Raw genomic sequence first — 12,892 nt, 5'->3', positions numbered from 1 at the left:
ATGCCTTTAGATACAATATTTTTCTTCTTTCTTATGTATTTTATTCAAATATATTTACAAATTATTCATTAAAACTATAATTGTATCCAGTATCTGCTAATACTATTCGAATACATTTACCAGCACCATTTATGAAATTCTTTTTTTTTAAATTTTTTTTTTTTTAGTTGTAGATGAACACACAGTATCCTTATTTATTTTTATGTAGTGCTGAGGATCAAACCCAGTGCCTCACACATGTGAGGCAAGTGCTTTACCACTGAGCTACAGCCCTAGCCCTGAAATTCTTTTTTGGTAGGGAGGTACCGGGGATTAAACTCAGGGGCACTGACCACTGAGCCACATCCCCAGCCCTATTTTGTATTTTATTTAGAGATAGGGTCACACTAAGTTGCTTGGCACCTCACTTTTTTCTGAGGCTGGCCTTGAACTCATGATCCTCCTACCTCAACCTCCTGAGCCAATGGGATTATAGGCATATGCCACTGCACCTGGCCATTTATGCAGATTCTGGATTTTCTTTTTTCTTTTTACATAGCAAAAGAACCACACCAAGTCAGGCATAGTAGCGCATGCCTGTAATCCCAGCAGCTCAAGAGGCTGAGGCAGGAGGCTGAGGCAGGAGGCAGAGGCAGTAGGATGGCAAATTCAAAGCCAGCTTCAACAACTTAGTGGTCTTAAGCAACTCAGCAAGACCCTGTCTCTAAATAAAATACAAAAAAGGGCTGGTGATGTGGCTCATGGTTAAGTACCCCGGGGTTCAATCCTCTCCCACCCCTACAAAAAAAAAAAAAAAAAAAGGATCTACACCAAGCCAAAGATGAACAAACTAATCATTTGAGTATCAATTCAAAGACAAAATCTATATTATTGCTTAGACTCTCTAACAAACAAACTAAAAAAGATCCATAATAAAGCCAGATCTGTTCCTGCTTCTAATGGAGGTCCCTTCCAAGAACATAGGAACTAGCAGTTCCTTAAGAAAGAGTCCTAACAATGAACTTACAGGATACTGAATAGTGCAAATCCAACAATGAAAGCCCAGATAACAGCCAGTTTAACCAGCTTTTTTTTCAACATTTTTCAGAGTTCAATTGTGAGGGCTGAATGAATACAGAGAACAATTGACAAGTATTAAACCCACAATGTTTTTGGCCACTTAAAGAATAAACTGCAATGGCAGAGTGCTTGCCTAGAATGTGCCAGGCAAGGATGAATTGCAAAGAGCACAAACAGGGAAAGTTCCTTTGAAGTACAGATACAGTAATAAACAGCTAGAAATTCAACAAATAAACACATCAGACAAGGTGTTATAATTGCTATGATGAGAAATGGGTTAACCCTTTTGGAGCAAACTCAAGGGCCACAGCTAACAGGTTCTAGGTACGAAATAAAAATTAATTCACCTAAATGTTGCTAATAACAAAAGACTATCATACTATCATGATAAATAGTAATAATTGCCAATGAGGTCTGATTGGTATCTTGGATTTTATACACAAACACAAAAATAAATTAATCTATGGTAGAGTAAAAGGTCAGTGAGGATTTTGTGCAGTGATAAGCAGACTTAACATTTCATAAAACCTGTTAAAATTAATTTGAAGAACAACATAGGCCTGACAGCTTGTTGCTATGTGTTACAAAAAAAAAAAAAAAAACTATTTAGCAACACAAATTTAATAAGAAAAGTGACATTTTAATACAGAAAATGATAGCCATAATTTAAAGGTAAATTCTTTATATAAACTTATCCTAAAAGAAAATATATTGTATTGATAATATTTTCATTTCAACATGAACTTTAGGGCTAAAAACTGTCTCAAAGAGCAGCATTTGGTAACCTACTGACTTAGTTCTAAAGAAAATAAAAACACAGATTGGCAAAGAATAACCAAGTTATTAGAAGTAGTTAACATAGAGGCTTTAATGGATGGTTTTGATTTATAATTTTCTTTTAACTATAAACTAAGATCTATACAACTCTAAAAATAGTTTCCAATTTTTTTCTGGTACAAAAATTTTTTTTCTAAATAAAAAATTCTAGGTACTACCTATCCCTATTACAGTAGGTGAATTTAGGTATTATTAACTGAAATGACAAAACTATCATGACTTTTTAATAAATTTTATTATATACTACAAATATATAAGATTTATTATTTATCCATTTAATGTTTAATACACACATGAATTTCTAGACCCCATTCAGACATTCATTGCCCAATCTATTTCTCTAGTTACTCATCTCTTAGCATGAGTTTCTCACATTTTAAGATAGACAATAATTTTATAGAAAATACCAGATAGCTCATTAAGCTGATTATTTTTAAAATCATTTCCAATTCTGAGATTCTAAGATTCTGGGACAGTGAGTACTTCTAAAAAAGAATTTGGGACATCTAAAGGAATGACAGATTGATCCAATATTTAGGTCCTCTCCCTCTTGGCACTCTAAGTAGCTAACCGTATGGAAAAAAGGTACAATCCATAAGGAGTCAACATAGGAAGACAGAGGGCAACACATTTTTTGAATAATGGAAAGCAGATGGTGGACATCCAGGTTAAGATATATAAACTGAACACACACACCTAATTTTGCTTCCTCCCACAACTCTACTATAACAAGGATAAAGAAAGCTTTGTTGTTGTTCTGATGTTTTAGAACATGAACTGTAAGGACAGGGAAAACGGAAAAAGAGACAACAAAGTTTTGAAAGCTAGAAATAAGTTGGATAACTGACTTGTAAGGCCAAATTCTAAGATAGTAGGGCTGACAACTGAGAACACATCAAATTACATCAATAAATCCTCAAAAGGCTCTGGAACAGGGGAGGGGAGATGTTAATAAGAAAGGATCAGGTGAAAGTTGAACAGCTGGAAACTTAGAGATCTCCATCAAGCTGCTGAATGGCCCCATCTTCAGTGTAGCAGCAAACTAGAGATTTATTATCCTGAGAATGTAAACCAAATATGGTGGAAAGACACAGGTAACCTAACCAAAAAAAAAAAAAAAAAAAAAAATTACATGACCCCACATACAAAATGCTCCATAGCTCATTACCCAGTCCTCTTTTCCTGAGTTCCCAGATCACTGGAAACTAGACTTTCAACCTTCCAAGCAGAAAACTAAAATATTCTCAGGGAAATCTTGTTTTGTTTTGCTTTTGGGTGCTAGGGATTGAACCCATAGGCACTTTACCCCTGAGCTAAATTCCCATTCCTTTTTATTTTTTATTTCGAGACAGGATCTCACTAAGTTGCTAAGGGTCTTGCAAGGTTCCTGCAACTGACCTCAAACTTGCCATCCTCCTACCTCAGTCTCCCAAGTCGTTGGAATTACAGGTGTGCACCACTGTGCTCTCTGGAAAATGTAACCAGGCCAAAATAAAAGGCACAAAAACTAGAGCCAACATCAAATGGTCCAACCGATCACTGGTTTTTCAATCTTGGGCACACACTGGAATCACTAGGGAAGCTTTAAAAAAGTATTGATGTCTGGGCCGGGATATAGCTCAGTGGCAGAGTGCTGGTCTAGCATGCATGAAGCCCTGGGTTCAATCTCCAATACTGCGTAAATACATACATAAATAAATATTTGAAATACTACTATTAAGCCAGGCACAGTGGCACAGGCCTGTAGTCCCAGCAGCTTGGGAGGCTGAGGCAGGAGGATCTCAAGTTGAAAGTCAGCCTCAGCAACAGAGAGGCACTAAACAACTCAGTGAGACCCTGTCTCTAAATAAAATACAAAAAAGGGCTGGGATGTGGCTTAGTGTTTGAGTGCCTCCGAGTTCAATTCCTGACACACACATAAATAAATAAATAAATAAACAAACAAACAAATGAATAAAATACTATTTATTGATGGAGATGATAATCAGAATAACAGTTGCCTCTGGGCAAGGAGTACGGTCATAGAAAAAAGGCAAGTGAATGAATTTTTTAAGATATTCACTATGCTTTAAGTCTTGTTAGTTACATGGTAAAAATCACCAAATTATATTCTTAAATTGTGTGCATTTTATTATATAGAACAACATCTACATTTTCTAATAATACTGCTACTGGGGTCCTACCCCAAGAATTCCTTTTGTATTTGGTCTAACAGCAGCAAGGGTTTATTTATTTATTTATTTATTTGGAGGGTATGGGGGATTGAACGGAGGAGCACTCGACTACTGAGCCACATCTCAAGCCTTATTTTGTATTTTGTTTAGAGACAGGATCTCACTGAGTTGCTTAGCAGCCTGGATTTTGCTGAGACTGGCTTTGAACTTACAATCCTCCTGCCTTAGCCTCCCCAAGACGTGTGTGCCACTGACCCAGCAGCAAGGATATTTTTTTTAAAGCTCTCCATGTAATCATAATGTGCAGCCAAAGTTGAGAACCAGTATTTCAAATCCAGATTATAGAGTAAACTGGAAGTTAGTCCTATTTATTAGCTCAGAACTTCCAATAAGCTATTACCTGCCTACTCTTAAACATGAACATACAAAAACCAGTCAGACCTCTGAGGAAGGCGTCTACTAACAAGGCTATACCAAATTGAAAAATAAGTTAGAAGAAACACACCATGCAAAGAAAGCTTTAAAGAAACTCTCTTTAACATCCTCAAGATAGAAGAGAGAAAATATGATTTTCATGAAACAAGAAAAGAGATGGGGGCTGGAGTTGTAGCTCAATGGCAGAGCACTTGTCTAGCATTTATGAGGCATTGGGTTCAATCCTTAGTACCGCATAAAAATAAACAAATAAAATAAAGGTATGCTATCCATCTACAACCATAAAAGTTTTTTTTTTTTTAAATAAATTTAAAAAAAGAGAGGGGGGGTGCTGTCTGAACAGAGGGAAGGAAACCGAAACCACCAACCTACAAAAGGGACTATGGACAAGAAGTAGGTTAACTGGCTCACACACACAGCCCCAGAGAGGATCAGGACCTGGAAATCTCCAGGTTAGTGTTGGAGGGGCCTGAGCCTAAAGAGAAGACAAGATATTTAAAGTCTATATAAGCCACAATTGGGTCCTCTAGGTTCCCTTTTTTACTCCCATCCCTATAATTTCATAACTTATTCTAAGAAACCTGATCTGGAGAGACTCCAGACTCAAGAATAGAGTGAGGATTAAAATTTAAAGCCAAAGGATTAAGCAGAAGTGTTTTTATTGAATAGCCTCCACCCATAGCTCACTTCCTTTATCCAGCTCTCAAACATTAGAAGGCAGGCATAATAGTACTGCTCCCTATCAACAGGGGATACATTCCGAGACCTTTAATAGACAGCTGAAATCTCAGCAATCCATTTTCCACCCTATAACTTAATCCATCTTCTACCCTAACTAAGCACTTATCATACACGTGGCTGTAGCTTTTGCTGTTTTGAATTGCTACTACAAAACTAACACAAATTTCTTTTTCCTTTGCAATTTTACAGATAGATTTGTTCTTACTGTAGATCTTAGCAACTTCATTATATGATATTTTTTCTTATTAAGTCAAGAATTTGTAGCTTTTCACACAAAAGTACTTTCCTGTTTTGCTTTAGCATATCCAAATTGCCAGTATCACTACTCTTGTACTAGGGCCCAGTCTGAGATAAAACAAGGGGCCCTTGAAGAACACAAGCACTGTAATACCAAGATAGTCAATCTGATAATCCAAAGGGTTACTAAGTGACTAACGGGAGTAAACAGCCTGGAGATGCTGAATAAAGGGATGATTCACATCCCACTTAGATGGAGCAGGTCAGCTTGAGATTTCATCATGCTACTCAAAATGACATGAAGTTTAAAACTTATAAATTGCTCAATTCTGGGCTTTTTTCATGTAATATTTTCATACTCTTGGTTGACCAAGGGCAACTGAAACCTCAGAACGTAACACAGTGGATAAAGGGAGACCACTGTACACTGTCCTGCACTCCCAATTTGATTGGTTGATTTAGGTACTTGGAACTAAACCCAGGGGCTCTCTACCACTGAGCTACCAGCCCTTTCTATTTTTTGAGACAGCATCTTTGCTAAGTTGCCCAGGCTGGCCTGGAACTTGCAATTTTCCTGTTGCCTCGGCCTCCCAAATTGCTGGAATTCTAGGTATGTACCACCACTATTCTTGAGTTTATAGTCTAGTTGGAGAACTAAAAATTAAAGATCACTGTCCTCCATTAGAAGAAGTTCTATAATGGAAATTGGTTTGGTTACATGCAAAAAGGGCATCTAAATCAAAGAAAAAATAACAGCTACATGTCTAAATGCTTGCCACAAGTGTTTTTAATATCATTAACAACAACATCAAAAAACATCAAATATCTGAGTAATGACATAAGATGTGCTGGGCTTCCACAGAGAACTATAAAACATTACTCAGTGAAATTTGGAAAGACCAAAATAAATGGAAAAATATGCCACATTCATAAAATGAAGACTTCAACACTGTTAAAATATCAATTCTTCCTAAGTTGATATATAGCTTTAATTCCAATTTCGAAATTTATTCAAACTGACAAGCAGATTCTGAAACATGGAAATTCTGAGCCAAGAGCAATACAGACAATCTTTTTTTGTTTTTATTTTTAGTTATCAATGGATTTTATTTATTTAGATGCGGTGCTGAGAATCAAACCCAAAGCCTCACAATAGGCAAGTGCTCTAGCACTGAGCCACAACCCCAGCCCAAACCAGACAATCTTAAGAAACAAAACAAAGTTGGAGTGTTTATCCCACCATATACCAAGGCCAATTTCAGAGTTACATTAATACAGTGATATTAGTACAAAGATAACAGACAAATGAAACAGAATGGAATGTCCAGAAACAGACCCACATTTATATGGTCATCTGATTTATTTTTGTTGTGTCACTAGGATTCAAATCCAGGCCCCACGCATGCTAAACGTGGGCTCTATCACCAGGCTACCCAGTCCAATCATCTGTTTGTGAAAAGAAGTGCCACACAGTGCAGAAAGATGGCATTTTTAATAAGAGATGCTGTGTCAAATACACAATAATAGAGTAAAAATTGCATATTGACTACTACAATCAATCTAGAATTCACTATTATGTATGCCTTAAATAAGAAAAATAAAAGAGAACTTCTATAATGTAACATGGGAAAATATCTTCATATTCTTAGGGTAGGTACAGACTTTTTAAATAGGATACAAAAAATAAGTAACCATAAAGAAAAAGACTGATAAAAATATCTTGCATCAAAATAAAAACTATTGGGGCTGTGATTGTGGCTCAGGGGTAGAATGCTCGCCTAGCACGTCAGAGGCCCTGGGTTCAAGCCTCAGTACCAAATAAAATAAAGGTATTGTGTCCATCTACAACTAAAAAATAAATATTTAAAAAAATTTTAAACTATTCATGGAGCTGGGATTGGGCTCAGTGGTAGAGCGCCTGCCTGGCACGTGTGAAGCACTGGGTTTGAGCCTCAGCACCACATAAATGAATAAAATAAAGATACTATGTCCATCTACAACTAAAAAAATTTTTTTTTAATTAAGACTATTCATGAAAAAACACCATTAAAGGAATGAAAAGGCAGGGCAAAAGGTATAGATAACTCAGTGGTAATGCCTGCCCAGCATGCCCCAGACCCTGAATTCAATATCCAGCACCACTGAAACATAAATATATATGAAATATGAAATGGCAAAATAAGGAGAGGAAAAGAGAAATACATAAATGGGCATGTATGTGTATACATACACACATAAATACATAATTCAAATACATACAGAGAGAGGGAAAGGGAAAGGACTCATAACCAGAATAAAGAATTACAAATGGAGCATGGTGCCAGGGCACAGGCCTATAATCTCAGCAGCTCAGGAAGCTGAAGCAGGAAGATCCCCAAGTTCAAGGCCAGTCTCAGCAACTTAGCAAGAGCCTGTCTCAAAAAAAATAAATAAATAAAAATTTTTTTTTAAAGGGCTAGGGATGTAGCTCAGTGGTAAAGTGCCCCTGGGTTAAATCCTAAGTACCCATCCCCTCCAACAAATTTATAAATGGGGGCTGGGAATGTAACTCAATGGTAGAGTGCTCTCCCTAGCATGGGAGGTATTGCAAAAAGTAAGAAGTACAAATCAATACAAAAATAAGCATACAATAAAAACTTATTATTAACAGAGACTTCACAAAAGACATATATGGATGGCCAATAAAGGATGCACAACCTCAATCACCAGGAAAATGCAAAATAAAGCTACAATGATATAGTGCTGCACCTCTATGAGAATAGTAACAATCAATAAGGACTTGGGGTAACTGGAATATATATCACTCTGCTTATTGGTACAATCACTTTGGGGAAATATCCTAAAGTGACTAAAATTTTAGCATTAATATGACTCAAAAGCCAACAATTTCACTCTTTGGTTTACACTCCAACCTAATAATGTTCTATTTCTTGATCTGTGATGCTCACTTAGTAAAAAACTCATTACCTGTACACTTAGGATTGTAAACTTTTTCCGCATATTATATTTAAATAAGTTTTCTAAGATTTGACACACAGTTGGCAGAGATCTTAAAAAGTCAGCATACTAGAATAGGGGGGAAAAAAGTTTGATACACTGATGAAACTTTACGAATAAAATTAAAAAAAAAAAAGACAGCTAATGAAACCCAGCCCAGAAACAAAGATAAAAACTATCAACAGATCATTTTTCTCTAACTTCAAGAAGCACTAGAATTCATTCTTTCAGCAAAGAATGGAGTTTATTATTCTACACTGTAACCCAAGGAAAAGATATCTTTGCAAGAAAACGCTGCTGTTTTTTTAATAGTATGGATAGGAGAAACCTTCCGAAAGTGTTGGCTAACTATTTGGTGAAAAGATGCCACCTGAGATGATCTAAGAGAAATCACAGCAACTCTAAAGCCGACACCAACACCACAATCCAACTACCGGAAATCCTGCGGTTAATCTGAGGCTTGCCCCGCAAGTCATAAGGTGATTCAGTGTTGGTTACTAACGCACCTTAACTGCATCCTTAGGAGTCAGTCACCTGGCATACCTGGCTTTCCCATCACCTGCCTGGAGCGACCGACAAGCACAAAACCCCGGAGGTCAAATACAGACAGCAACTTTGCATGTAAGGGGAGCGGACGGTCGCGCCCCTCAGGTTGCAGAGAAGGAACCCACTCTGGCCTCCAGGCAGACAAGAATTGTCACTATCCCCCAAAGGATGCGGGAGGAAGTGCCCCCGAAGCCGCTCCGTCCCTCCACCTCCCGCGAACTCCCCAAGAAGACGGGCCGGCGAGTTTCTGCCCCCGCGCCCACAGGAGGAGGGTCGCCTGCGACAGCGAGTGGCGAAAAGGCGAACCCAAGGAACATAGGCCCCGGCGGGGCCGGACGCGCCCGCCCGCCCTCCCGCTTGCGCGGCAAGTTTGGCGGCCGTCCGCGTTCGCCGCCCCTTGGCCCAGCTGTACGCTCCGCAGAACCGGGACTCGAGGCCCGCCCGGCCTGGCGCAGTGCCCCTCACCTTGGAAACGTTGGGTGGACTTCGCCGTAAACATTAACTTCCCATCCAGCCGGCAGCCGCGCCGCCTCGGCCCTGCTCCCGACTCCGCGCGCCGCTTTCCCCGCGTTCTCAGACGCACGGCGCTCACTCCGGAACTCAGGGCTGCCTCGCGACTCTCACCCACCCCGCTGGGCAAAGCCGCGGACTCCACCGCCCAGCCCCAAGCCTGCCAGCTCGCCAGATCCTCCGGGGTCCGGCGCGGCCGCGTCAGGAAAGCCCAAGGCGCAGGCGCGGCAGGGCCTTAAAGAGACCCAACCGCCTCTACCGCATAATGGGTTCAAGCAGGTTAGGGGCCCGGCGGGTTGGCAAAAAAAAAAAAAAAAAAAAAAAGCAGAAGCCGAAGGGATTGGACCGAGTGGAGCGGGGGCGGGGAAATCCCTCTCTCCTCCGCCCCTCTTTCAGAGCACCAGCCCTCGGCTCTGCAAAACGCTGACTTCCCGCGTCACTTGAACCGCCCCTTCAATGTTAAAGCTGCAGAGGACACACCCCCTCGGCGCGGTAAGCGACCCGGCGTGGAGGGCTGCTGGCCTCACACTGCCGCACCGCCCACGCGCCTGTCTTCCAGGCTTGGGGCACGCGGTGGAGACGCGCAGGCTTCGAAAGGCCCCCCGCGAGTCCTCCGAGATGCGGCCTTAGGTCACACTTAAAACCATTAATCAACATGTAAATATTCCCTGTGATTATTAAACCCACTTCCATCAGTCGTCTGGACACACTGGGTTTATGTACAGTCAGCAGAGGGCAAAACGTGGGCACACGTATATGAGATCTTGCCGGGCAACCATCCAAAATCAACGAAGAAATTCTTAGAAGGAATATATAGTTTGGGACAAGATGGGAAAAAATATGTTATTTTACATATATTAATTCTGGTCCTACCCCAGGAGAAGCAGGAAAGAAAAACAATGACTTTGAGGCAAGAGTCATTATAAACTACTGCCTTTATACATTTAGAAGTGACAAAAATTATAGTACCAGACATACACCTCCAAAATTATTTCTCTGGAAATTAAATAACCGGTTATTTTCTAATTTAAATTTATAAGACAAGGGACTTCACAGTAATAAGCATTTCGGGGGAAAAAAACTAATTTTTCAACAAGGTTAGGAAACAACAAGAAATAGGAAGTAAAACCATGTCCTCCCCCCAGCTAAAAACGTTGAAACTTTGAAAGTAATCTGAGGCAAATTTTTGCATGACTTTAGGTCATGCTATTATTTACAGTCAGTTTCAATCAATTTATTTGTAACCTAATCCACCTTGCAATAAAAAAAAAGAAGAAGGGGCTGGGGATGTGGCTCAAGTGGTAGCGCGCTCGCCTGGCATGCGTGCGGCATGCCAGCACCATACACAAACAACGATGTTGTGTCCGCCAAAAAATAAATAAATAAATAAATATCAAAAAACTCACTCTCACTCTCTCTCTCTTTAAAAAATAAATAAATAAATAAATAATTAAAAAAAAAAAAAAGAAGAAGAAAACTGAGACAACCTGGATGATTTACATTTCCTTCCTATAGTCAGTCTATCAGCAAATCCTGTGGATTTTTACCTGCCAAATGTTCCTTGAATCTGTCTCCTCCATCACCACCCTGGTTTAAGCTGGGAGGTGGAAATAGACCACTGACTTAATCTTCTAATTATCCATATTCCCTCCAGGCCCTCTTTAAACCTCTTCACAAAAGAGAGTGATTAGCCTTTTCAAAATGCAGTACATTGGCTGGGCATAGTGGCACACTCCTGAAATCCCAATGACTTGGGAGACTGAGACAGGAAGATCCAGAGTTCAAAGCCAGCCTCAACAATTTAGGGAGACCCTGTCACAAAATACAAAATAAAAAGGGCTGAGGATGTGTCTCAGTGTTTAAGCGCCCCTAGGCTCAACAATCCCTGGTACCAAACACACACACACACACACACACACACACACACACACACACACAATGTGTCCCTATCACTTCCCAGCATAAACCACTTCAACAGCTTTCCAAATTAATCAAACCCCTGCAGGTCAGGCCCCTTGCCCATCTGTCCATTTCTTCTTAGCATTCATATCACATTCCATCCTGCTCTCTCTGCTTCAGGCACACTGGCCTCTTCTATTCTCCTACTATACTCTTCCAATGGGTTTGCTTACACTTTGTTCTGTGCCTAGAAATTTCTTCCAACTTTCATTCTTAGCCTCTACTTCTGGGAAGTTATCTTCTGACCTCCCTCCTATGTTGATCCCTTACTTTTATCACTTTGTATGAAACTGTAACTGTGTAACTACTTGGTGAATTTTTCTTTCTCCTGCTAGACATTTCCATAAGGCCAACACTTGATTTTATTTGATTCACAGGAATATTTTTATATATATTTGTTCTTATTCATTGAACAAATATATTTTTATATTTGTTCAATGAATAAGAATCATAGGTGCTAGAACTTAAACTTGATGTGGCTTAAAGGTTACCTAAGTCACAGGTAAAAATATCATAATTTGACATTTGGAATCAGAGTTGAAAAAGAACTCCGGTTATTTTAAAACATTTTATATTATTTTTGCTAGGCTGTCACAAGATTCTTTGAGTAACCTTTAAAAACAAGTTTTCAAAGCACCTTGTATAAAATCCTGAATTAATAATAAGAACTATGGGATGGGCCCACAAAAACTAATTAACATCTGTTGCTTCTAGAGGGGAAGACTGACCCAGGCTTAGTGTCACATGCCTATAATCCCAGCGACTTGGGAGACTAAAGCAAGAGTATCATAAATTTGAGGCCAGCCTGAGCAACCTAGTAAGACCTTGTCTCAAAATTAAAAAGGACTGGAGATATGGTTCATTGGTAGAGCACTTAGCATGTACAAGGCCTTGGGTTCAATCCCAGTACCACAGGGAAAAAAGGGTAGGAAGAGTGGGTGACTAGTGGTCAGTGGTAGAAAGGAGACTTTTTATTGTATGCCCAAAAGTTTTTAAATTGTACCTTTTCAATTTTCAAGCTTATGAATGTATTAGCTGTTCAAAAATATATAAATGACACCAGAATGCATACTGTACAATTTCATTTATTTGAAATTCTAGAAAAGACAAAATTAATTGAGATAAAACAATTATAACAAGGTGTAGCCCAGTAGTAGAATACATGCTTAGCATGCACAATGCCCTGGATTTGATCCCAGCACCACATGCACATACTCACACACACACACACACACACACACACACACAAAAAAAAAAAAAAATCCTTGGAAAACCATAGTTGGTCTTAAGCTTCTCAGAAGCCCCAATACTTTGCATAGTAACTGTTCAATGTATTTTGAATGAATGATGACAAACAAGTCTGGCATTGACTTTACTGGTTACAAATTATGTTTATA

The 12,892-nt window shown here is 39.3% G+C and overlaps 1 protein-coding gene across 4 annotated transcripts in view; it reads right to left on the bottom strand.

Moving 5' to 3' along the window:
• Evi5 (ecotropic viral integration site 5) overlaps window positions 1-9,555 on the bottom strand; it is a 213,554-nt gene extending 203,999 nt beyond the window's left edge. For all 4 annotated transcript variants that reach the window (XM_076863518.1, XM_076863519.1, XM_076863521.1 and 1 more), the window contains exon 1: window positions 9,492-9,555. The gene's annotated coding sequence lies outside the window, so the exon portion shown is untranslated. The remainder of the gene's footprint in view (window positions 1-9,491) is intronic.
• Window positions 9,556-12,892: the final 3,337 nt, after the last annotated feature.

This window comes from Callospermophilus lateralis, chromosome 7 (assembly GCF_048772815.1).
Source record: "Callospermophilus lateralis isolate mCalLat2 chromosome 7, mCalLat2.hap1, whole genome shotgun sequence".
In the NCBI taxonomy this organism is placed as follows: domain Eukaryota; kingdom Metazoa; phylum Chordata; class Mammalia; order Rodentia; family Sciuridae; genus Callospermophilus; species Callospermophilus lateralis.
The sequence above is the reverse complement of the archived record's forward strand: the minus strand, read 5'-3'. Positions and strand labels throughout refer to the sequence as shown.